The sequence below is a fragment of the Perognathus longimembris genome, chromosome 14 (genome assembly GCF_023159225.1).
Source record: "Perognathus longimembris pacificus isolate PPM17 chromosome 14, ASM2315922v1, whole genome shotgun sequence".
Classification (NCBI taxonomy): domain Eukaryota; kingdom Metazoa; phylum Chordata; class Mammalia; order Rodentia; family Heteromyidae; genus Perognathus; species Perognathus longimembris.
Genome location: NC_063174.1, coordinates 32,843,248 through 32,869,340, shown reverse-complemented (window position 1 = coordinate 32,869,340; position 26,093 = coordinate 32,843,248). Strand labels below are relative to the sequence as shown.

At 43.2% G+C, this 26,093-nt stretch overlaps 1 pseudogene; it reads left to right on the top strand.

The window, feature by feature from the left end:
* Positions 1-562: 562 nt before the first annotated feature.
* On the top strand, positions 563-1,496 carry LOC125362971 (annotated as a pseudogene).
* Positions 1,497-26,093: the final 24,597 nt, after the last annotated feature.

The window sequence follows — 26,093 nt, the reverse complement described above, 5'->3', positions numbered from 1 at the left end:
TACAAGACATGCATGTACACTAGTATATGAATAGTATAAACCTGTAAAACTAACAAGGAAGAGTAAACCCAGGGCTAGAATATAGTTCAGTGGCAAAGTACTTGCCTAGCAGGTACAGTGTTCTTGGTTCGATCCCCAGTACCTCAAAAATAAAATAAAATAAAATAAAATAAAAAGAGTAAGCCCATTAAACCTCCCTGCCTCATTTCTTAACCAGGGGTAAAAATGAAAAGCTAGTCACAATACTAAAACAAAGTACAAAGAAAATCTTAAGGAGGAAGACTCTCAAAGCCACAGTGGAGGTCCTGAGGGCTCTCTCGGAGACAGAATCACCACTCCTGAGACATACTGAAAACAGTCAGCACTCACTGGAAATAGCACTTACACACAAAGCAGAGTACCGGCTGCCACAAGTAGGGAGCAGTGAGAATGAGGCTTGACTCAGGGCCTGGGCGATATCCCTAAGTTTTTATGCTCAAGGCTAGTGCTCTACCACTTAAGCCACAGCTCTACTTCTGGCTTTTTGGTAGTTAATTGGAGATAAAACTTTCACCAAAGTGCTGCTGGGCCTGCGTGTACAGCTGCGCTCTCGGATCTCTAATCTGCAGGATGGGGTTTGTTAAAGTTGTCAAGAATAAGGCCTACTTTAAGAGATACCAAGTGAAATTCAGAAGACCATGAGAGGGTAAAACTGACTACTATGCTAGGAAACGCTTGGTGATTCAAGACAAAAACAAGTACAACACACCCAAATACAGGATGATAGTTCGTGTAACCAACAGAGATATTATTTGTCAGATTGCTTATGTGCGCATAGAAGGAGACATGATCGTCTGTGCAGCATATGTACACGAGCTACCCAAGTATGGTGTGAAAGTCGGCCTCACCAATTACACAGCTGCCTATTGTACTGGCCTGCTGCTGGCCCGCAGGCTTAATAGGTTTGGCATGGACAAGGTCTATGAAGGCCAAGTGGAGGTGACTGGAGATGAATACAATGTGGAAAGCATTGATGGTAAACCTGGTGCCTTCACTTGCTAGCCTTCACTTGCAAGCCTTGCCAGAACTACCATTGGCAATAAAGTCTTTGGGGCCCTGAAGGGAGCTGTGGATGGAAGCTTGTCTATTCCTCACAGTACTAAACGATTCCCTGGTTATGATTCTGAGAGCAAGGAGTTCAATGCAGAAATATATCGGAAGCACATCATGGGTCAGAATGTCGCAGATTATATGCGTCACCTAATGGAAGAAGATGAAGATTCTTACAAGAAGCAGTTCTCTCAGTACATAAAGAACAACATAACTCCAGACATGATGGAGGAGATGTACAAGAAGGCACACGCTGCTATATGAGAGAATCCAGTCTATGTCAAGAAGCCCAAGAGAGAGGTGAAGAAGAGGTGGAATAGTCCCAAAACGTCCCTTACACAGAAGATTGGGTGGCTCAAAAGAAGGCAAGCTTCCTCAGAGCTCAGGAACACGCTGTTGAGAGTTAAAACAATTTTCTATGAATATTTTTTTTAAGAAAGACAATAAACTTATTGACAAGCAGCTAAAAAAAAAAACTTTCACCAATTTTTCCTGTCCCATGCTGGCTTTGAGTCATAATCCTCATATCTCCGCCTCCAGAGAAGCTAGGATTATAGATATAAGCCCTTGGCACCTAGCTCTAGAATGTTTTTTTAATGCTAAGAGAAACTTTTTCAACTGATAATCATAAATCAAATGTTAGGATAGGAAAAATAAGTCATTTCTTGACACATGACTCCAAAAGGTAGGTGTGTGTGTGTGTGTGTGTGTGTGTGTGTGTGTGTGTGTGTGTGTGTGTGTAGTAAACTAAAAATGAGAGAAACAGCCCAGTCTCAAAAGCAGGAGAAATAAAATGAAGCTTCCAGCATGACCATGGAGGCGTCTGGGGTGGGAGCTGTAGAGACAGAAACAGGACTTGAGGATGGGGGGAGAGGCATCCACGCTGACAGTTTGGGGTGAGAGGGGCTGGCAGCCACAGTCGGAGGAATCTGAGGAACAGATTCGGAACTCAGAGCAGCTCAAATACAACATTCCTACTGTGGGTCTGGGAAACTTCTGGTAAGTTTACTCCTCCATTCACTCTAAGACTCCAGGACTTGCAAAATATATCTACCCCCATGGGGGGCATTCAGAGAAGGTTTGAAGAAGGAAGGAAGCTGCCACTAATGATTTCACTTTTCTGAGGAATATAAGAGGTGATGTTATCTCTGGAAACAGAGGAGCGAGGGTGGGGCAGGGCGCTGGAGAAATGACAACACTTGGTCCAGAACAGGAACAACCAATCAAGAACTTCTTTTCTTCTATTGCTGGGGCCCTGTTCACGCTCTACAAGAACTCCAGCACGGAGCTGTAAGTCCAGCCCAATTACTGTGTTAAGGCTGTATACTATTCCACTATATGTACACACATGTTCCGTATCCATTCACCTGACAATGGCTATGCACCGGTTGTTTTCATTCCTTGGCTACTGTGAATCATGCTGCTGTGGGTGTGGGAAGGCAAGCAACTCTTCCACACCCAGATTTCAATTGTGTTGGATATGTACCCAGAAATGGCACAGTAGGTCCCATGGGAGTGCCAATGCCCGGGTTTTCCATAGTGGCTACAGTAATTTACAACACACCCAACAACATGGAGGGTTCCCCCTGGCTCTACCCACTCACTTATCTCTCATCTTTCTGCTCATCACCAGTCTAACAAGTGTGACATGGTAACTCACTGTGGATTTAATTATCATTTCCCTGATGCATCTATGACAATGAGAGATGTTGAACATTTTTTCATCTATTTGTTGGCTGTACATCTTTCTCTGTGAAAAAAAAATATCCAGGTTCTTGGCCTGAGTTTTCTCTAGGCTGGGAATGTGACTTAGTGGTAGAGTGCTTGCCTAGCATGCATGAGACCCAGGTTCAATTGCTCAGCACCACATACACAGAAAAAGCTGGAAGTGACACTGTGTCTCAAGAGGTAGAGTGCTAGACTTGAGCAAAAAGAAGCCAGGGACAGTGCTCAGGCCCTGAGTCCCAAGCCTCAGGACTGCCAAAAAAAATGTTTTCTCTTGATTCAGTATCTCAAGTTTCTTATACTTTGGGGGATGACCACTGCTCAAGGTCATTCCTGGCAAAAGTGAAAAGTAAAGCAGAAAAGGGATGGGACAGGATTCAAAGGGCAGAGTACTGGGGCTGGGAATATGGCCTAGTGGCAAGAGTGCTTGCCTCGTATACATGAGGCCCTGGGTTCGATTCCTCAGCACCACATATACAGAAAATGGCCAGAAGTGGAGCTGTGGCTCAAGTGGCAGAGTGCTAGCCTTGAGCAAAAAAGAAGCCAGGGACAGTGCTCAGGCCCTGAGTTCACGGCCGAGGACTGGCCAAAAAAAACAAACAAACAAACAAAGGGCAGAGTACTTCAAATGGGACTTTAAGCTGAATCCTTAGCACTGCAAAATAATAGTAATAATAATTAATCAAATAAAAAGAGAATAAACTGGGGCTGGGAATATGGCCTAGTGGTAAGAGTGCTTGCCTCTAATACAGGAAGCCCTGGGTTCAATTCCCCAGCATGACATATATAGAAAATGGCCAGAAGTGGCGCTGTGGCTCAAGTGGCAGAGTGCTAGCCTTGAGCAAAAAGAAGCCAGGGACAGTGCTCAGGCCCTGAGTCCAAGGCCCAGGACTGGCCAAAAATAAAGGAAACTGAATTGAGGTTCTTGAGAGAGTGCTTGCATGGGCAGAAGAAAAAAGAATTTGGGGAGGGGAAGGAGAAGTGAAGGGAGGGGAGGGAAACTGGGTTAGGCTTAAATACCTTCCTGGATGTAGTTTAAGGAAAAATCTCAGCCTGTACTTATAATGATTTTCCCCCCTTGGGTTTCAGTTCTAAGAGGCCAGTACTCTAGTACTAAGTTGAGTTCCAGAAGGCTGGTACTCTAGTACCAGGCAATGCAGAGAACAGAGAGGCTTGGAGGATGAAGGCAAGAGGTCGGACTAAGCTGTGATCACAGTGGCGGTGCACTCTGGGGAAAGGGACAGCAGCTCTTGGGGAAGTGTAACACACCTGTCTGAGCATACTTGCATGTGCTGTTGTGTCCTCTCTCACTGAAATTCCAACACTAGTCTCTCCCACATATTTGAAAGAAAATATTGCAAAAACTGGAATGCCTGAGAGCAAATGACAGCCAACAATATGTTGGCTGTTACAAGGGGAAGTTTGTTTTGGAACTGTACTATTCCTCTAGAAAAAATATTTGCCCATTTTAGAGGCAGCTGTGAAGATGCTTTCACACTCAGAAATTCACTTCCTATTAACAGAGATGTGCTTTATCCCTCAGCCTGTTAAGGGCCCCACTTTATCCATGCTTTTATGAGCCTGGCAGGCACCAGCTACTACTTGGCCCGGACCTATTCTTTCTCTTTAACGGGGTTCCCTTAGAAAGGGGATGGGCAAAATCAACCTTCCCAGATAAGGGCTTGTTTTATAATAACCATGTGAATATAGCTATCAAGTATAGCGAGGATACAGAAGAATACCTTACAAGCCAGACCTTTTATATACAGTTCATTCTGAACTGAAGGCCACGGAGTCCCTTGAACTCTATAATCACAGAATGGTTTCTTAAAAGAAATCTAGGAAACTATTTTTCTAAAGGAAATTTCCACTCCTAATGATGTCTCTTTCTCTGAAGCACAGGATGTCCCTTAACTACTCGTGTGTGTGTGAGAACTTGAACTCATGACCTGGGCACTGTCCTTGAGCTTCTTTTTTTTGCTCAGCACTATAGTCTACCATTTGAGCTGCAACTACACTCCCAGCTTTTTCTGGTACTTAATTGAAGATAAAAGTCTCATAGACTTTCCTTCCTGGGCTGGTTTTGAACTCCAATCCTCAGATCTCAGCCTCCTGCATAGCTAGGATTACAGGCATGAGCTCCTAGGATCCAGCTACTACTCTTTTTTTTTCTTTTTTTCCCCCCTTTTTAAAAAATTTTTATTGTCAAACTGATGTACAGAGAGGTTACAGTTTCATACGTTAGGCACTGGATACATTTCTTGTACTGTTTGTTACCTCCTCCCTCATTCCCCTCTCCCCCCTAGCTAACTACTCTTTAACAAAGAAGAGAGAAGACTAAACTCCAAAGGCCACACTAACCTCATTCAAACACCCCTGGAGCCAGGTGCCAGTGGCCCACACCAGTAATCCTAGCTACTCATGAGGCTGAGATCTGAGGATCACAACCCAAAGCCAGCCTAGGAAGAAAAGTAAGATTCTTATCTCTAATTAACCACCACAAGACCAGAAGTGCTGCTAGGGCTCAATGTGGTAAAGCGCTAGGCCTTGATTGCAAAAGCTCAGGGATAGCCCACAGGCCCTGAGTTCAAGCCCCAGGATGAGGGGTGGGGGAGGGAGAAAAAAGGGGGGGGGGGCATGAACTAAATTTTTGGAAAGTTGCGAGCTGCAGATAAGCCACTTACTCATTCATTCAACAAATACCAGTCCAGTGCCTATACTTGCCAGGCCCCACAGCAGGCACTGAGGCCCAAAAATGCACGAGTGGGAAATAAATGATTTATTTACAGGGTAGGGAACAGAGCTCAGTGAGCAGGAAGAGCAGTAACTAATTGCCGAGGCAGTTCAACATGCTTAAGGCTTGTCTTAACCCGCAGAAAAGGAAAAGAGCAATGTCTGTCTCCCTACCCTCACACCTCCCCTGGTTAAAGCTGCAGGACCTAGAAAAGTTTACTCACCAGAACAAGGGGGCTGGTCAATGAGAGGTCATTAAAAAGTGCAAAAGTGAGCTTTCCCCCCTAACCTGCCACCTCAAAATAGCCAAAGGTAATGTGCTCAGGTATTTTAAAGGATAAAGGTGTATGTGTGTGTGTGTGTGTGTGCGTGCGTGTGTGTATGTACATGCACATGCATGTTTTAAGAGTCTCACAGTCTTTTCTAAAAGCCCTGGCTGGCTTCAAACCACAATCCTTAGCTCTCAGCCTCCTGAGGAGCTAAGAATACAGATGTGAGTCACCAGCGCCTGGCTACACTTGTTTTGTCTACAAATTGAAATATATACTTCATTTACTTTGAAGAAAATTTCTATAAAATGGAGTGTGCCTAGAAAAGTACCTTTTCTTCTGTGCTGGTCCTAGGGCTTGAACTCAGAGCCTCACACTTTTGCTTGGCTTGTTTCTCCAGGCTGGTGCTTTATCACTTGAACCATACCTCCATTCCTGGCTTTTTTTGTCAGTTGTGGAGCTTGAACTCAGGGCCTAGGCGCTGTCCCTGAGCCTCTTTGTGCTCAAGGCTAGCACTCTGAACTGAGCCACAGGCCCACTTCCAGTTTTTTAGTGGTTAATTGAAGGTAAGAGCTTTGCAGGGACTTTTCTGCATGGGCCAGCTTTGAACTGCAATTCTCACATCTCAGCCTCTTGAGTAGCTAGGATTATAGGCTTGAGCCTCCAGCACTTGGCCATTTCTGGCTTTTTGCTGGTTAGCCAAAGGTAAGAGTCTCAAGGACTTTTCTGCTCAGCCTGGCTTTGAACCTTAATCTTCAAATCTCAGCCTCTTGAATGTCTAGGATTACAAGTGTGAGCCAGTGCCTAGCTTAAAGTAATGTTTAATGTTATAGAAAAATAAAAGCATAAATAAGGCTGTGTATAGTGGTGCACACCTGTAGTCTCAGCCTCACCAAGGGCATTGTGAGGAGTACCACAGTCCAAGGCTGGCCCAAAACATAGTGTGAGACGCTTTTTTTTTTTTTTTTTTTTTTTTTTTTTGCCAGTCCTGGGGCTTGAAGTCAGGGCCTGAGCACTGTCCCTGGCTTCTTTTTGCTCAAGGATAGCACTCTACCACTTGAGCCACAGCGCCACTTCTGGCTGTTTTCTATATATGTGGTGCTGGGGAATCGAACCCAGGGCTTCATGTATACGAGGCAAGCAGTCTTGCCACTAGGCCATATTCCAAGCCCTCCCTTAGCTTTTCATTCAAGGCTGGTGCTCTACTTCTTGAGTCACAGCTCCACTTCTGGCTTTTGGGTGGCTAGAGATAAAAGTCTCAAGAGTTTTTCTTCCCCAAACTGGTTTTGAACCAAAAAAAAACCTCAGCCTTCTGAGTAGCTAGGATTACAGGCATGGGTCACCAGTGCCCTGATTAGCTAACCTTTAATCTTCCTTCAAACACCAGCAGTGAAGAAAAAAAAGCCATTCTTGGCTCTAGATCAGGCTCTTAGAAAAGCACTGACTGTACACTTGGGCCTGCTAAAGTCCAAAGAAGAACTAAAAGCAAGAGAAAAACTTGGCCCATTTTCTATCTGTGTCCTTTGCTCTGAGCCATTCTCTCCCACAGAACTTCTTGGCCATCTTGGAATCCAGCACAGCCAGGACTGACGGATCAACCATGACTTTCTAATTGGAAATAGACTCCTGCCTGCCCACTCTGAGATAATGAAGAGCCAGAGCACCTCTGTGGTTCAGCCAGACCACACCCATCACCAGGAGAGTTTAATAATAATGCACACCTCTGTCCTCCTTCCCCCAATTCTTGTCTACCCTAGCTCCTGTTTATACCTGAAGAGGGGCTTCCTTTGCCTCTTCCCTCTCCCCTCTTGTGCCTGTGCTGCATGAGAAATCTTCCTCTGCCCTCATCATCACTCGCTCTTCATTTGGCACATTAGGGCAAGTGGCTGGCCCAAAGCGTGGATAATCTTGGAGTTCCATCTCTCCTAAAACTCGAGTTACACAGTCACTAGACTGTTGTGAGGTGTGACAGATCTTCATCCTGGCTAGCTATGGCGATGAGGCCAGGTAAGGGGACTGGGCCCCCTTGTTGGTGGTGAAGGACAAGCAGCCAGGTTCTCCCTGCGAACACAGCTGTGAGCCTCTCCTCCTCCCCCTCACCACCTCCCCCCACCTTCCCGGGGCTCTGCTCAGCTCAAACCTGCCTCTAATGGGAAAGTGCAGAGCATAGACTGCAAAGAATTCTCTGACAGATCAGAAAGTAGGAGATATTGCTTTTCTGACCTTAAAAAACAAAAATCTGTTTTTTCTCAAAGTGAAGAAAAATTAGTATGATAAAAAGTAATAGCCCAGCACTAGTGGCTTACACCTGTAAGCATAGCTATTCAGGAGGCTGAAATCTGAGAATCGCGAGTCACTGCCAACCCGAACAGTACACGAACTTCCCAGAAAGAGCCAGAAGTGGAGCTGTGGCTCAAGGGCACTAGCCTTGAGTTGAAAAGCTAAAGGACCAATGTCAAGGTACTGAGTTCAAGTCGCAGGGGCAGAAAAATAAATAAGCATGAATGAACAAATGAATGAATATTTGAACACTCCAGAGGCTCCCCATCAAGTTCATGGCATTCTTCAAGATTTTGGCTCACTCTACTTCTTCATCCCTGTCACTCAACACCCATCACATAGGCCCCAAAGGAACCCCACTCTCTTTATCCCCAGGTCCTCTCTCACAGTTGTCTTTGGGCACCCTGTTTCCCCTACTCTACAGAAGTTCAGTTTCCCCAAAGGGTAGGGGTTAAAGGTTTGAGGTGACCTCCCTCTATGCCCTTGCTGTGTAGACCACACTCAAACTCAGTATCCCCAACCACCACTACCACGTCTCTTAGATCTCTGGGTCTGAGACCTCATCAGATGTTGAGCTCTACAGGATGAATGGAGAAGGGATGGCTGGAACTGTGATGCTTTCTCATTAGGATGCTGCTACCTTTGCTCTTGGCTAGCTGCTCTGGGCTCTTCAGGACACAACCCTTCTCAGTTGGAAGCCAGGTCATTTCACTGGCACAGTGCAGACAGGCCCTTCAGCCTGCCCCATCATGGCTTTGGTAGTCGACTACGCTCCCTTGCTCTCTCTCATCCTGGATATCTGACCTTCTTCCCTATGGTCAACCACAGGCCTGCTTTCTCCATCAGATGACTTACCTTTCATATTTGTGTTTTGCTTTGTCTGGGGTGGTCTAGCAGAGGGCAGATGCTCACACTAACCCTCACATGAACGAACAGCTTGCTTTCGTCGCCCAGGCTAGACCTACCCGAAGCTCTCCACTGGGCCATCTCCCATGCTCAGTGTCCCTTCACAAATCATTCCCTGACACCATCACCTATTTTTATCATTTCAAAACAATCCACCCAGACTGCATATGCAGCAGTGTACACTGCTAGAGGTTTCTTTATTTTAAGAAGTACAAATCATGTTGCATTTATATTTTAGTATAGAAGAATTCAGACTCTTGTTGAAGGCAACGTTCTTTAAATTCAGATGCTCTTGTGGGGAAGGAAATTTATCATCTGTTTTTTTTTGGCCAGTCCTGGGCCTTGGACTCAGGTCCTGAGCACTGTCCCTGGCTTCTTCAGGCTCAAGGCTAGCACTCGCCACCTGAGCCACAGCGCCCCTTCTGGCCGTTTTCCATATATGTGGTGCTGGGGAATCGAACTGAGAGCTTCATGTGTAGGAGGCAAGCACTCTTGCCACTAGGCCATATTCCCAGCCCGATTTATCATCTTTTGTTTATATTCTTGGCCTCGATTAATTGGCATTGCCTTACATCAAGAACACAATGAAGCTTATCTCTATAATAATACAAGGATACTCTGAGGCTGTGCTACCTCCCAAGAGATTTACAAACCATTAAAAAAATTCACTTGTTTTTGATACATTTATGATATATTAGTAGCTCAGATTGAGCATTCTGGAATGCTGGATCTGGTTCCTCTCCATTAAATACAGTATGAGGGCTGCAGAGGTCATTGTATTCCTCAATCATGCCAGAAAGCAAGTAGAGAAAGTGAAAGCCAAGGATCTATAGCCAAGAAGATCCACTTCAGACAGAGTGCTATTTTCAGCCCTGATGGTAAATTCTAGCAATATTTTTGGAACAACAGCTATGGCCAGTACCTGAGGTATGATTTGGACCCCAAGTCCATGTTAGGCTCAGTCCCCAGCTTGGACATCTTGAGAAGTCATAGAAATATTAAAAGGTGGTTCCTGAAGATGGGGTGCTGGTGGCTCACACCTGTAATCCTAGCTTCTCAGGAGGCTCAGATCTAAGGATTATAGTTCAAAGCCAGTAAGGGCAGGAAACTCTGTGAGATTCTTATCTCCAATAAACTGCAAAAAAAAAAGCCAGAAGTGACAAAGTGACTCAAGTGGTAGAGTACTCACCTTGAGCAAAAGAAGCTCAGAGACAATGCTCGGGCCCAGTTTAAGCCCCAGGACTGGCAAAAAAAAAAAAAAAAAAAAAAGTAGTGCCTGAGGCCACAATGCATAGTGGACATGCCTTTGAAGGGCATTATGAGACTCCAACACTTTTCCCCCTCTTTAATGTCCAGTCATAAATGACCTGTTTTGCTAGGCTGTAAGTTCCTGCTGTGATGTTTGATGCCAATCTTGCCAGAGATCTGAAAGCAATGGATCTACCCCAGCATGAACCAAATGCTCTTGTCTAAACAAACCTTTTCTCTCAGTCTGCTTGATACTCAGGAAGTATTTGTTACAGTAACAGAAAGCTGACTCACACAACCTCTAAAACTAAAAGATAACAATAGTGTTTTTCCCATCCCATCTGTAAAAAGTATAAATGAAAGGCAGTTACTGTAAGAAACAAACAAAAAACTATAGAAACATCTACAAACTTGAAAACCACTCACAGGATAGCCTAAAAATGATTATAATCTCTCCAACAGCATTTAGGCTCAATATATTTTGCCTTTTCTGTTCACTAAAAGTGATTTCAATTGTAATCAATCATTATAAAATGCAACAAAATATTCACAAAAAGCAAGCTTGATTCCAAATGTCAAAAGACAAAACTCTGCTCAGAAAGATTCATTTACAAATGGAACTCATGGAATGCAGAGAATTCATGAGGCCGACCAAACTAAACATGGCTGCCCATCCACCCCCAGATCCAGTACAAATGTAAGCATCCAGCCTAGAATGTTATTTAAAAAAAAAAAAAAAAAAAGCTTATACCTGTAATCCTAGTCAGAAGGCTGAGAACTGAGGATTACAGTTTGAAGGCAATCTAGACAGAAAAGTCTTCATCTTCCATTTCTACTTAACCAGCAAAGTACAGAACTAGAGGCATAGCTCAAGAAGTAGAGCACAACTGTGAAGAAGCAAGCTGAACAATCAAAGTAGATCCCTATGTTCAACCCTTACTACTCATTAAAAGAAAGGAAAAAGAAGTTATAAGGAATGGGAATTGCCTTAGAAAACCAATTGTTTACCTCCTGCCTTAGTTATGTAATAAAACTAAGAAACATATGCTTGACAGTAATTATAAAAAAATAAAGCTGGGCACTGGTGGCTCATGCCTGTAATCCTAGCTGCTCAGGAGGCTGAGGTCTGAGGATCACAGTTCAAAGCCAGCTCAGCCAGGAAAATCCATAAGACTCTTAGCAACAATTACCCACCAGAAAATTGGAAATAGTGCAGGTGCTCAGTGGTAGAGCGCTAGCCTTCAGCTGAAAAGCTCAGGGACAGTGCCTAGGCCCAGAGTTCAAGCCCCATGACCGACAAAAATAAAAAAATAAAACTGAAGCATATTTACCAATAAGCAGCACTTAATTCATGATGAAATATTGCTTACTATACACTGTGCATTTTACAGTCTGTCATTTAAGCCTTAAAAAAACTGCCGTGGCATGAATAGTAATAATGTCACCAATTTATAGATTAAACCAGGGCTGAGAAAGAGAAGTATATTATCCCAAGTGGCTCAGATAGAGAAGAAGGCATCAAATGACATCCTGTCTCAACTTGTTTCATGTAATGCCAACATAATAAGTTAACTTTTAATTTAAGTTACTACTAAGTTTTACTTAGGCTTTTATTTGAGCTTCTAATGTACTCTTCCAAGAATATTAACGTATGTTCTCAATTACCAGTGACAAAATTTCTTTGAATCACTAAATATATGGAGTATGCTTAAAGTTTATTTGGAGGGTGACTTAGAATCATCTTTACTATCAATTACTGTACTAATCTGTAATTAAAACCCTGCATGAAGCCAGGTGCTGGTGGCTCATGCATATAAGCCTAGCTACTCAGAAGGCTGAGCACTGAGGATGATGCTTCAAAGCCAGATTGGGCAGACAAATCCAAGAGACTCCTCCAATTAACTAAGCAAAAAAAGTGGAGGTGTGGCTCAAGTGGCAGAGCATCAGCGTTGTGCAAGAAAGTCAAGTAAGACTCAAGTTCAGCCCTAGTACTGCACCAAAAAAAGAAAGAAAGAAAGAAAGAAAGAAAGAAAGAAAGAAAGAAAGAAAGAAAGAAAGAAAGAAAGAAAAACACTCAACGTTTACTCCTTTATAAATTCTTCCTAACAGTCACCTTTTTCTGGCTGACACTTTTTTCCAAGTGCAGGAACTGGCTTCCCCATGCCCCAGCTATGCCTGGGCCCATGATGTGGCCGTGAGATGTCTGAGCTTCCACTTCCCCTGTGACAACACAGGACCTACCATTCCACTTGCAGGAGTAGGTGTCTGCTAAGGTTCACACAGCTCATACAAACAGGACCAATAAGCTATAAGCTGAGATAGAGTAATGGCAAAACTTGAAGTTTGAAATCTTCCTTTCAGAAATGTGTGTAGTGTGTGTGTGTTTATGTGTATGTTCTGTGTCTGAGGTGTGAACTCAGGGCCTGGGTATGTATGTGTATGTATCTGTGTGTGTGTGTATTCTGGGTCAGGTGTGAACTCAGGGCCTGTGTGTGTGTGTGTGTGTGTGTGTGTGTGTGTGTGTTTATGTGTGTTCTGAGTCTGTGGCATGAGCTCAGGGCCTGGATGATGTCCCTGAACTTTTTTGCTGATGGCTAGTGCTCTACCACTTGAACGACAGCTCCACTTCTGGCTTTTTAGTGGTTAACTGGAGATTAAAGTCTCATGGCCTTTCCTGCCATGGCTGTGATCCTCAGATCTCAGCCTCCTGAATTGCTAGGATTACAGTTGTGAACCACTAGCACAGGGCTTGATTACACACACACACACACACACACACACACACACACACACACACACACACACACTGGGGGAGGGGCAGTCCTGGGGCTTGAACTCAGAGCCTGAGCACTGCCCCTAACCTTTTTTGTTTTTGTTTTTGCTTGTTTGTTTGCTCAAGGCTAACATTCTACCACTTGAGCCACAGTACCACTGTGTATGTGGAACTGAGGAATTGAGTCCAGGGCTTCATGTATGCTAACTAGACCAAGCACTCTACCACTAAGCCACATTTCCCATCCTGATATTATTATATTTTAAAGGAATGAAATTCACACATGGCTAATAGTCTCCATGATGCAGAAGTTAGTGTGGCTGACTTGTCAGTCACAATTAGGTTACCATTTCCGGTGATAAGCATTAGAATTGTGCCTTTCAAGACTGGGAATATTGCCTAGTGGCAGAGTGCTTGCCTTGTATATATGAAGCCCTGGGTTCAGTTCCTCAGTACCACATATATATATAAAAAGCCAGAAGTAGCACTGTGGCTCAAGTGGTAGAGTGCTAGCCTTGAGCAAAAAAAAAAAGCCAGGGACAGTGCTCAGGCCCTGAGTTCAAGCCCCAGGACTGGCCAAAAACAAAAAGAATTGTGGCTTTCACCCACGTGCCAGTGGCTCACACCTATAATCCTAGCTACTCAGGAAGCTAAGATCTGAGGATCACAGTTCAAAGCCAGCCCTAGCAGGAAAGGGCATGAGACTTTAATCTCCAATTAACTACCAAAAATGCTGGACATGGAGCTGTAGCTTAAGTGGTAGAGCGCTAACCTTGAGCAAAAAAACTCAAAGACAGCACCCAGACCCTGACTTCAAGCCCTAGGACCAGCACAAAAATGAAATAAAATAAGAACTGTGCCTTTTTTTCTAGTGGTTTCCAAAGAGCCATAGCACTGAGGCCATGAGCAGCTTATGTTTCCTGGGGTGCTGGGGTAAGTGGTATTTAAACCAATGGACATGTGCATGCTTGATGTGCAAGATCCAGTCACTGGGAGAAGATGCTAGCAAATCATTATTTTGATTCTTTCATGTCACCAAATACAGGAAAGAGACAACTAGCTTCTTCAGATAATCAGGCAATCCTGACCCAATGGCAGGCCTGTTACAGGACAGCAGCCCTTTGTAGGTCAGGTCACAGAACAGGTCAAGGAAACTTAGACATGGCCCTCGCGGTACAGGGTCACAATCATGTCCCCATGTGTAACTATCCAAAGATACCTCGTATGGCCAATGCAAATGGTCCTGGCTGTAAAGCACACAAACTCACACCTGAAGCAGTCATAAAGTAACCTAGCAGGCAATCAGAGTTACACAGACAAAGAGACTAAGAATGAAATCCATGCAGAGGAAATCACAGCCATTGACTGGGAAAGATAAACATGCTTTCATGATCCCAATCTCCACAGCTTAACAATCATGCTCCATTAACTGACTTTGTGTAAGACCAGAGTCCCCACTATGTCACCCAGACTGACCTGGAACACACAATTTCCTGCCTCCACCTCTTCAATAATTGGGATTACAGGTGTGTGCTACCACACCCTACCTCTCTCTGACTTTTAACAATACCCACAGAAGTCCAGAAAAGGCTGAATGGTGACACTTTTACAACAATGGATATTTTCAGAGGCATTCTGTGACTTTAATGCAATCAGGATAGTACAATGTGAAGACAGTCTCATTTCTATTTCAGTGACTGCCTGAATCCCCAGTAAGGCAAAGTACAAATGTGTATAAACCAATCCACTGCATCTCAGCAGGAAAAATAAAACTACTCAGAAATGTTCTGCTTGAACACATCGTTCCACAAAAAAAAAAATTCTCTTGCCAAACTTTTGACCTATTCTTTCTAAACTTTCCAGTTCTTGGCAGGGATTGGAAATAAAGTTAAAAAGTGAAGTTTCATCTAGAAATCATGGTTCTTGTTCCAACTAAGTTGGAGCCCTCATTTTTCTCTGCAAATTGTAGGGAGCAGCTATTTTTATATATGTGTGTGAGAACAATCACAGGTACCATGTTTTCTCTCCCTCAAAGTTTCCCATAATCTATTTACCGAGCTGGATATTTTCCAAGCCCTAAACATAAATTTATTAGCAAAAGTGGCTATGTTGTTTTGTAGTGACTAACGATTTGGGTTGTTTTTCCTCTCATCCCCAGGGAAAAATCAATCACCCGGCAAATTAATGTAGCCTGCAACCTTCCATCCTCAGAAATTCACAATCAAAACTGATTCTGGTCTCGACTGGTCTATTTCTGGCTCTGAGTGGCTGTCATTGCTCAATAGCAGGTCTATGGATTGAAGTACCAGGCTAAGCACCCAAGGACAGCAGGCTCTGATGCTTCTCAGCTTTTTACTGACTCTGTGGGAAGCTCTGAATGAGTCACACTACATTATCTTAGTGTTTCTAATCAGAAAAGATGATTTCTAACCCAATCAAAAGGAACTCATGCCAGATGCTGGTGGCTCTGCCTGTAATCCTGAGTATCAGGAGGCTGAGATCTAAGGATCTCAGTTCAAAGCCAGCCCAAAAGTTAGATCTAAAGTACATCGGGATATTATAAATTACACAGGATTCTAGATACTCACATACAGTGGGACCAAAAGAGGATAGTCTTAGGAGAAAATCACAAAAGTGCAATGCCTAAGTGCCTCTTCATTTGAGCCATATACCATTATTTTTGCCTTTAATTTGGAAGGGACTCTAACTTTTGCCCAGGCAGGCCTGGAACCATGATCCTCCTATCCACCTCCCCAGCAGCAGGTAGTGCACTACCATACCTGTCCTACAATTAAGTGTTAAGCAAGCAACTCTATCCATCCATAGCCAGCAAATCCACACTTGAATCTATATGAAAGAGCCCTGCCACCCAGTGGGATGATCATGGGATGTACTTCCTGAGGCTCTGAGAGTAGGAAGCTCTGTGCTTTACGAAACCCTCGTGACCAGGGTCCTGTGAGGGCTTGAAGGATCTCACGGGCCCGTCAGTGCATCCAGACCCCTGGGCCACCAAAAAGACTTGCCATGTGGTTTGCTCTTGTTCTACCTAAATCCCAAAGTCAGATATCTACAATGAGAAAACATGGAAAATCCAGACCAAAAGAGTGAATCCCTTAGGAAATATTTTCCTATCACAAGAAGAAGGGCGGAATACTCAACAAGACATTACAGGCTCCTGTCTGTAATCCTAACTACTCAGAGGGAGGCTGAGATCTGAGGATCACAGTTCAAGCCAGCCCAGGAAAGTCCATGAGATTCTCATCTCCAGTTAACCACTAGCCTTTAACATAAAAGCTCAGGGATAGTTCATGCCCCAGAGCTGGCATGCATGTGCATGCGCACACACGTGCACACAGACAATTTTTGTTTGATAATGTACATAAGCACAAATGCTTATATACTCTTAATCTGTCAAGCACTGGAGCTTAAGGATGTGCACCCAACCAAGAGAAGAAGAAAATGATTTGGCATCTCAAAGTGGCTTCTGTTGGTGAGAGTGTCTTAGTTCACTCTTCTTCCTTTTCCTTTTCTGCAGTGTCAGTCCTCAGAAGCGCTGGTTCTTCACCATCCCTGTGAGCAAAGCCCCCAGTCTGTGAAGCAAGGAGACAGCCTGATGGCCTCCTAACCATAAACTCAACTCACCCATGGAAGAAGGAAGTGACAAGGTTGGAAGAGAGCCCTGAAGTGTAGTCTTTGTCAATGTGACCTTTAAACAGACCTTTGTAATGCTGAAGGGCATTGAGAATCATCCTTATACTCTACTGTTCCACTATAGAAAAGCGGGAAGGGGTTTGGGGTTCTTTTATTTGTTTTTCTTCCTGTGGGTTTCCTTGGGGATTTGCTTTGCTGGGAATCAAATGCAGGTCCTAGAGCATGCTAGGCAAGTGTTCTACCCCCGAGTTCCATCCCAGCCCTTGTCTTTAGTTTGTATCTCCATCATACCCTACATTACTACTAAGCCTGAGACTCATAAAGTAAAAAGTATCCTCCTAAACTAAATCAGGATTGTTTAAAAGGATCATTTTTATCTATATAACCATGAAAAGGATAAAACAAGTTTACACAACTCTGTAAGAACTCTTACTTGTTTGCAAATGTTAACGCCAAGGCTCTTTGACAACCAACAAGATTTCCTTAAACATTTGATTTTTTCTATTTCCTATTAAATCAAGTTATATGGCAAGAAATTCAAGGAAAAGAACAATTTCAAAACTGTTGGGGTTGGGCTGGGAATGTGGCTTAGTGGTAGAGTACTTGCCTATGCATGAAGCCCTGGGTTTGATTCTTCAGTACCACGTACACAGAAAAGGCCCAAAGTGGCACTGTAGCTCAAGTGGTAGAATGCTTGCTAGCCTTGAGAAGAAGAAGCTCAAGGACAGTGCCTAGAACCTGAGTTCAAGCCCCAGGACTGGCAAAAAAAATTTTTTTAATTAGATTAAAAAGGAGCTTGTTTTAAAAATGCTTCTTTCTGTATTGCTAAGTCTTTTAGCAAAATTTTTGTTTTCCCTTTTGAGATTACTTATAAAATCCACTAGGATTTTTGTTGTTGTTTCTTAAAAAAGAAGTTACTGCAAATAAGCTCAAAATATTTCTTGTTTCTAAAAATAAACATTTTTTGTGGTACTGAGAGTTTGAGTTTAGAACCTCATACTTGGTAGACAGGCACTCTACCACATAACCTATACCTCCAGCCCTTTTTGCTCTTGTTATTTTGGGAATAGGGTCTCAAATTTTTGCTCAGGGCCAGCCAAAACCAGGATCTTGTTTGGGCTTCCCTCGTAGCTGGGGTAGGAAGTATGTATCACCAAGAACAGCTTATCGATTGAGATGGAGCTTCACAGGCTGGGAATATGGCCTGATGGTAGAATGCTTGCCTCATATACATGAAGCCTTGGATTCATTCCTCAGCACCATACATATAGAAAGCCAGAGTGGCACTGCAAGAGGTAGAGTGCTAACTTTGAGCAAAAAGAAGCCAGGAACAGTGCTGAGGCTCTGAGCTCAAGCCCCAGGAGGGCAAAAAAAGAAAAAAGAAAGACAGAGACAGAGACAGAGACACAGAGAGACACAGAGACAGAGAGAGACAGAGAGAGAGAGATTCACTTTTTTCAATTTTATTTTATTATCAAGGTGATGTACAGAGGGGTTACAGTTGCATGTGTAAGGCAATGAGTACATTTTTGTCAAACATTATTACCCTCTCCCTCATTTTTCGCCCACTTTCCCTCCCCCCAATTTCCTCTCCAAGTTGTACAGCTCATTTTCAACATATTGTCTTGTGAGTATTGCTGTTGCATTGGTTCACCCTGTGTCCTTTGTCTCACCATTTTGTTCCCCTTCCAAGCTTTCCCAAATCAGATAAATTGTATATACAAGACACAGAGTACCAAAATCAAATACAGTGACAGCAGACTTCAAACCAAAATCAGTCTAATCTTTACCTCTAGCATTTTCTTTGGAAAAAATCATTCTCAACTCTAAAGTTGAGACCAGTTAGAGTTAGATAGCAATGAGTTAGACAGCAATCTTTTTTCTTTTTCTTTCTTTCTTTTGGTTTTCTTTCTTTCGTGTGTGTGTGTGTGTGTGTGTGTGTGTGTGTGTGGCATTTTTGTTGGTTAATTGGAGAGAAGAGTCTTATCTCCAATTAATCACAGAAAAAAACAGAAGTGGTACAGTGCTAGCCTTGAGCAAAAGGAGCTTAGGGAAAGCACCCAGGACTGGCCAAAAAAAGAACAAAATGTTGCATTCTTTGAAGGAAGGCTACATAGCAGTTGACATCTAATGCAAGCAGTCTGTAAGAAAGGAATCAAAAGGGAGAAAAGGAAGGCAGGACAGCAAAACAAGTGGAAGATTACATTTCCCAAGTCAACAACAGATTAACTGTCCTAATCCTCATGCTTAAGATCTCTTATACTGGGCACCCGTGGCTTACACCTGTAATCCTAGCTATTCAAGAGGCTGAGATCTGAGGATCACAGTTCAAAACCAGCCCAGGCAAAAAAGGTCGCTCAGACTTTTTGCCAATTAATCCACACAAACAAAAGAAGAGCCAGAAATAAAGCTGTGGCTCAAGTGGTACAGCATCAGCGTTGAGTGGAAAAAGCTAAAAGGGAGCACCCAGGCCCAGAATTCAAGCCCTAGTACTGACACACAGAAAAATAACAATTAAAAATATGGAATGGGCTGGGAATGTGGTTTAGTGGTAGAGTGCTTGCCTAGCATGCATGAAGCCCTGGGATCAATTCCTCAGTACCACATAAACAGAAAAAATATATATATGGGCTGGGAATGTGGCTTAGTGGTAGAGTGCTTGCCTAGCATACACAAAGCCCTGGGTTTGATTCCTCAGCACCACATAAACAGAAAAGGCCAGAAGTGGTGCTAGCCTTGAGCCAAAAGAAGCCAGGGACAGTACTCAGGCCCTGAGTCCAAACCCCAGGACTGGCCAAAAATAATAATAATAATAATAACATTTCAATAGCAGAAGGTGAAAGCTTGTTATGGAGAGGGTTATGGTGAGGGGGATGGACACAAACAGAGAGAGGAAGGCTGAACAAATACAGACATTGTAGTACATTATGTAAATGTACATTATGTAAAACTTGAACTAAGTAGCTTGAGGGTAAGGATGGGGGGGAAATGAGGAAGAAGATGAATGGGGTGACATTGATCAAGATGCTCATTATACTCATAACCAGACTTACAGAACTGAAACCTCTCTGTATACCTACTTAATACCTAAATAAATAAAATTTAAAATAATTTTTTTTTTAGTGTCTGCAATCAACAACCTTTGAGAAAGTAGACACAAGTAGCCAACATGAGAACAAACAGAATTTTGTACCCCTTAAGTCAACACTGTTGGGGGAAAGGGGGACTAAATCCATGAACAATCAACTTAAATAACCACAATTATATAATCCTGTCTATTTAGGAGTCTGAGACATAGAGGATTGAGATTCAATGCCAGCCCGTGCAGAAAACTCCAATTAACCAGCAAAATGCAGGACTGGAAAAATGGTTCAAGTGGTAGAGCCCCAGCTATGAACACACAAGCTAGTGCATAAACCCAGATTCAAGAAAAAAAGTTTACCAAGACTTATACAATGTACAAAACCATTATAGATGGTAAAACAACCAACAGAGTCTGATACATAGCTTTAGTTTAATAAAGTACTAGAGAGCTTCAATAAATAGCGCTTTTTAACCATTAGGTATTGATTTCCATATTACAATTTTTAAGAAAATACTGGTTTTATAGAACTTTTAAAATTTCTTTTTTTTTTGGTCAGTCCTGGGGCTTAAATTTCAAGGCCTGGGTGCTGTCCCTGAGCTTTTGTGCTCAAGGCTAGCGCTCTACCGCTTGAGCTACAGCTCCTTCAGGCTTTTTCTGATTTAATTGGAGATAAGAGTCTCACAGACTTTCCTACTCAGGTTGGTTTCGAACCTCAATCTCAGTCTCCTGAGTAACTAGGATTACAAGCATGAGCACTTGGCCTCCCCCAATCTTTTTGAGTTTGTGTTTCTCTTTAACTCCAATTCTGGGTAACTACTTTGTTCAGTGGAAGGTCTGGTGATAGTAACATCTGATCTTCCAACCCATCAGGTCCCAGCATTCTGCATGGTGGGGGAGGGGGATACACTGGCAAATGGAGTAGAGTGCTTTAGAAGCTGTCTGTGCTTGTGGACCAGCCAGCATGGCAGCTCTGTAATAGGGATCCTTTGCTTGAAAAGTAGACATTCAAGCAACTATGGAAATAAAAGATGACTCCGTTTTTCACCAGTGTTGGTTTCTAAGAGAGCCTCCCTTCAGCCCTGCGGCCCTGGGACCAGGGCAGAGCACTGGCAACCTTGTTTCCTGCATTTCTACACTGGCAGAACTTTCTCACCTAAGAAGAAACAAGGATTGTTCCTCAGAGTTTCCCTAAGGAAACACAGTGGCCAATTCTGCAGACACATTTTAAGAGCTGATAGGAGGTCTTTGCATCTTAGTAGCACAGAATGTGCTACTGTGTCTGCTTTAAAAAAAAAAAAAAAAAAAAAAAAGACTGGCAGTGACTCTATCAGAAATCAGGCCTTGAATTTAAAAACCTTTATGCAGCACAGCGTAAGAAACCCCAAGGAAAGCTGTAGGTCAATAAGGGATTGGGCAAGGGTAGGCAGAGACAATGCAATAGAGAACAGGGTTATTCTGAGCAACACATAATATACGCACATCTGAAATACCATAGTGAAACCCCTTTGTGAAATTAATACACACTTTAAGAAAGAAAGAATGACTGAGAAGTTAGTTCAGCAGGGCTAATACAAAGAGTGAGTGAGGATAATTGTGGTGTGACAAATATTTGCATGGATGAAAATGGAACAAGAAAATCCAAAATTGTTTTAAGGAGGGTGAGTGGGATGGGGGAAAGTGAGAAGACGGAGTGTGTTTGATCAGGATACATGTTCACCTGTGTGAGAATGTTACAATGACCTGGACAATTAATATATACTCATTTTTAAATTAAATAAATAAAAATTAAAACTAGCCAGGCACCAGTGACTCACATCTATAATCCTAGCTACTTGGGAAGCAGAAATCTGAGGATCACAGTTCAAAGCCAGCCTAGGCAGGAAAGTCCATGATATTCTTATCTCCAATAAACTACTCAGAAAAAGCTGGAAGTGGCGCTGTGGCTCAAGTAGTAGAGCACTAGCCTTGAGCATAAAGAAGCCAGGGACAGTGCTCAGGCCCTGAGTTCAAGCCCCAGGACTTGCAAAAGAAAAGGGAGGAGGGAAGGGGAGGGGAGGGGGAGGGGAGGGGAGGGGAGGGGAGGGGAGGGGAGGGGAGGGGAGGGGAGGGGAGGGGAGGGGAGGGGAGGGGAGGGAGGGGAGGGGAGGAGAAAGGTAAAAGAATGAGGACTCGTGTTGAGCCAGATTATATAGGGAAGGTGGGAGGTATGGCCCAGTGGATTGGATGTGACCTCAGAGAAGGGGAGGTAACTGCCTCCAGGTGCACCATTTACCTAGGTAACGAAGGTGCTGGGTGCAGACTTAAAGAGGGGTAGCTGCATGGAGCCCTCCCAGGGGTGGACCTTACACTAACTATATCATGTCATATAGCTTCTGACTCCCAATCTTCCAAAGACTGCAAGTGCGAACATCTTAAGTTTCCTTCTCATGGAATTTCCAACTTCCTTTGATGTTTCTAAGAGCAATTTTTCCCTTTTCAAAGTCTCCCCCGAACCCACTCCACTCCCCAACACACACAGCCCTCTCTTCAGAGTAACGCCTAGAACAACACCTAGGGCTCTCTCTAGCCAGTGGGACAACTAAATCACAGCTCAGGACACACCTGAAGCACTCTGCAGGGTTTGCCGCCCCAGAAGAACCAAAAGCAAGTGAGAGGACAGAGTCAGAGGATGTGGAGGGAAGCTCAGATCATGAAGATGCAAGGAAACCCAGGGCATTCTTCCTGTGCAGCTCCTCAGGTAAGAAGTTGACCAACCAAAAGATACTGCATATCGTACCTCTCTTTAAAAGCTTCTCAAAGCCAGACACTGGCTATGTGACAAGGTGCACACTGTATCACTCACACCTACAACCTTAGCTGCTCAGGAGGCTGAGATCTGAGGATCGAGGTTCAAAGCCAGCCTAGGCAAGAAAGCCTAGGAGACTCTTATTTCTAATAAACCACCAAAAAAAAAAGCCCAAAGTGGAGCTGTAGCTCAAGTGGTAGAGTGCCAGCCTTGAGCAAAAAGCCAAGCAAGAGTGTGAAGCAGAGTTCTGGGCAGCCACATGTAGAAAACTCAAAGTGGACCCTAGCCTATCACCATGCACCAAGATCAACTCAAAATGGATTAAGGACCTTAACATCAGACCTCAAACCCTGAAACTACTGAAGGATAGAGTAGGAAAGACGCTAGAACTTATAGGCACAGGAAGGAACTTCCTGAATAGAGTCCCAGGGGCACAACAAATAGGGGAGAGACTCGACAAATGGGACTACTACAAATTAAAGTTTCTGCACAGCTAAGGACATAGCCACCAAAATAGAAAGACAGCCAACCATATGGGAAAGGATCTTTACCAGCACAGCAACAGAAAAAGGCCTAATATCTGTCATCTACAGAGAACTCAAAAAACTAAGCCCCTCCAAGCCCAATAAACCAATTAGGAAATGGGCAAAGGAGCTAAAGAGAGACTTCACAAGAGAAGAGATAAAAATAGCAAAGAAACATATGAGGAAATGTTCAACATCCCTGGCAGTAAAGGAAATGCAAATAAAAACAACCCTGAGATACCACCTCACTCCAGTTAGAATGGCCTATACTCTGAACTCAGGCAACAACAAATGCTGGAGGGGGTGCGGGGAAAGAGGAACCCTTCTCCATTGTTGGTGGAAGTGCAAATTAGTACAACCACTTTGGAGAACAGTATGGAGGTTTCTCAAAAAGCTCAACATAGACCTACCCTATGACCCAGCCATACCACTCCTAGGCATCTATTCTGAACAACAGGTCCCAAGATATCAAAAAGACATCTGCACATCCATGTTTATCGCTGCACAATTCACAATAGCCAAAAGATGGAAACAACCCAGATGCCCCTCCACAGGTGAATGGATCCAAAAAATATGGTACCTATACACAATGGAATACTACATAGCGATTAGGAATGGTGAAATATTGGCATTCACAGGGAAATGGTCAGAACTTGAACAAATAATGTTGAGCAAGACAAGCCTAGAACACAGAAAACAAAGGGGCATGATCTCCTTGATATGACTGTTAAGGTGGGGGGAGGGGGAGACAGTAGAGACCAGGTCTGTGAAACCAAAAACTTCTTGTCAAATGGTATTTCCCTCAGGTTTGGGTCAGTGACCCTACACTATGTAACTAAAACCAAACAACTACTCAACATATAAAGGTCAAAAATTGACCTCTCGGGCTGGGGATATAGCCTAGTGGCAAGCGTGCCTGCCTCGGATACACGAGGCCCTAGGTTCGATTCCCCAGCACCACATATACAGAAAACGGCCAGAAGCGGCGCTGTGGCTCAAGTGGCAGAGTGCTAGCCTTGAGCGGGAAGAAGCCAGGGACAGTGCTCAGGCCCTGAGTCCAAGGCCCAGGACTGGCCAAAAAAAAAAAAAAAAAAAAATTGACCTCTCAGTGAATCACAATAGCTCAAAAACTATGTATGTACGTTCATATAAGACTATTGTAGACATATTGTCTATTGTCGACATTATATTTAAAGCCCTAGACAAATTTTCTTCGGCATAGGCTACGTGACTATTGTATATGTTCTTGGTACACTGTGTATTGTATATATGTCTACCGACCTAGGGAAGGGAAAGATAAACAGGATTAAGATATCACAAGTAATGTACACACTGCCCTACTATGTAACTGTACCCTTTTTGCACAACACCTTGTCAAAAAAAACTTTTCTTTAATTAATAAATAAATTATAAAAAATAAAATAAAATTTTTAAAAAGCCCAGTAACTGACACACACATGTGTGTATACACACACACAGAGCTTCCTAATAGTTATATATTCCCTCTGAAAACTAATAGTGCAATAAAAGTGAAATATTAGTGATGCCTGTGTTGTAGTTTGAAAATAAAAACATAAATGCTCCTTAGTATTGTGACCAAAACTGCTGGCACTCTGCTTGATAGTGATGCTAAAACAGTAATAAGAATAGCTGATATTGCCAGGTGCCAGTGGCCCATCCCTGTAATCCTAGCTGCTTAGGAGGCTTAGGTCTGAGAGGATCATGGTTCAAAGCCAGCTAGGACAAGAAAGCCTGTGAGGCTCTTACCTCCAACTAACCATCAGGAAACTGGGAGTGGTACTAAGGCTCAAAGTGGTAGTGCACTAAGCCTTGAGAGCAAAAGCTCAAGGACAGAACCCAGGTTCTGAGTTCAAGTCCCATGACTAACAAAAAAAAGTTAATATTTATTTAATAATTTGTTCCAGACACTTTACATGTACCATAACCCTCCAATATTTATAAGATAGATGTCATCTACCTTCTCTAAAACAGAGAGATTAAGTAATTTGTCCAAAACCACACAGCAATTTACCAGTAAAATATCTTAGTCTCTAAGCTCATGTCATTAAAAACTGTAAGAAGAAACCTAATTGGCAACATATGTCTAATCTGCACATTTACCCACATTTCAGTACAGAAATTTACTGTAGTGCTTTCTACAAATAAATACAAATAGATTAACACAGTGAGCTTCCTCCCTCAAAAAAGAGGGGCTGTGTTCATTTCTATTCCCACCTCTTCTCTGCTCTTTATCCTCTTTAAGAAAAAAAGAGAAATAAGGGGGGGGGGGGAACCCTAAGGAAAAAGAAACATGCTTTTGTCCTCTGTTACAGTTATTAACTGGCAAACTTGTATAATAAATTAACCAACAGAACTGGTTTTGCAACAAGGAGAAGCTTGAGATCTCTAAATTCTAATTCTGGGTATGTCACTCAGTGGGAGGAGGGACCCAAAGGTACTGAACAGAGCTCAACTCAGTGTTTGTGGGGCTTTCTCACCATAGTTTGAAATAAGAGGCACACATAAGAAACTCTAGCAATACCAATCACAAAAACAATCTAGAGAAAAGCTCAAATTCTAGATGCAAACTACTTACAAGTGTGCAGAAATATTCAAATGAGAAAAGCCTAATAATTGTCCAGAGTGACTATCTCTAGGGCAAGAAACTACAAGAACACAAACTGAACATCATATAGGCAAGAAAGAGATTTCATGTGCTGTGTGTGCATGCATGTATTTGTTTTAGATTTGTAGAGTGACAGAAACTCTTTAAAAGGCACTTTGAGGAAGTGGAGCTGTGGCTCATGTAGTAGAGCACCAGCCGTGAGCAAGGAAACTAAGGAAGTGCATCATCACCCTGATAGTACAGAAGGAAGGAACGAAGGAAGGAATGAAGGAAGGAACGAAGGAACGAAGGAACGAAGGAACGAAGGAACGAAGGAAGGAAGGAAGGAAGGAAGGAAGGAAGGAAGGAAAGGACAGATGAATGGAGAGAGATAAAAAGGGAAGGAAAGGAAGGCACTTA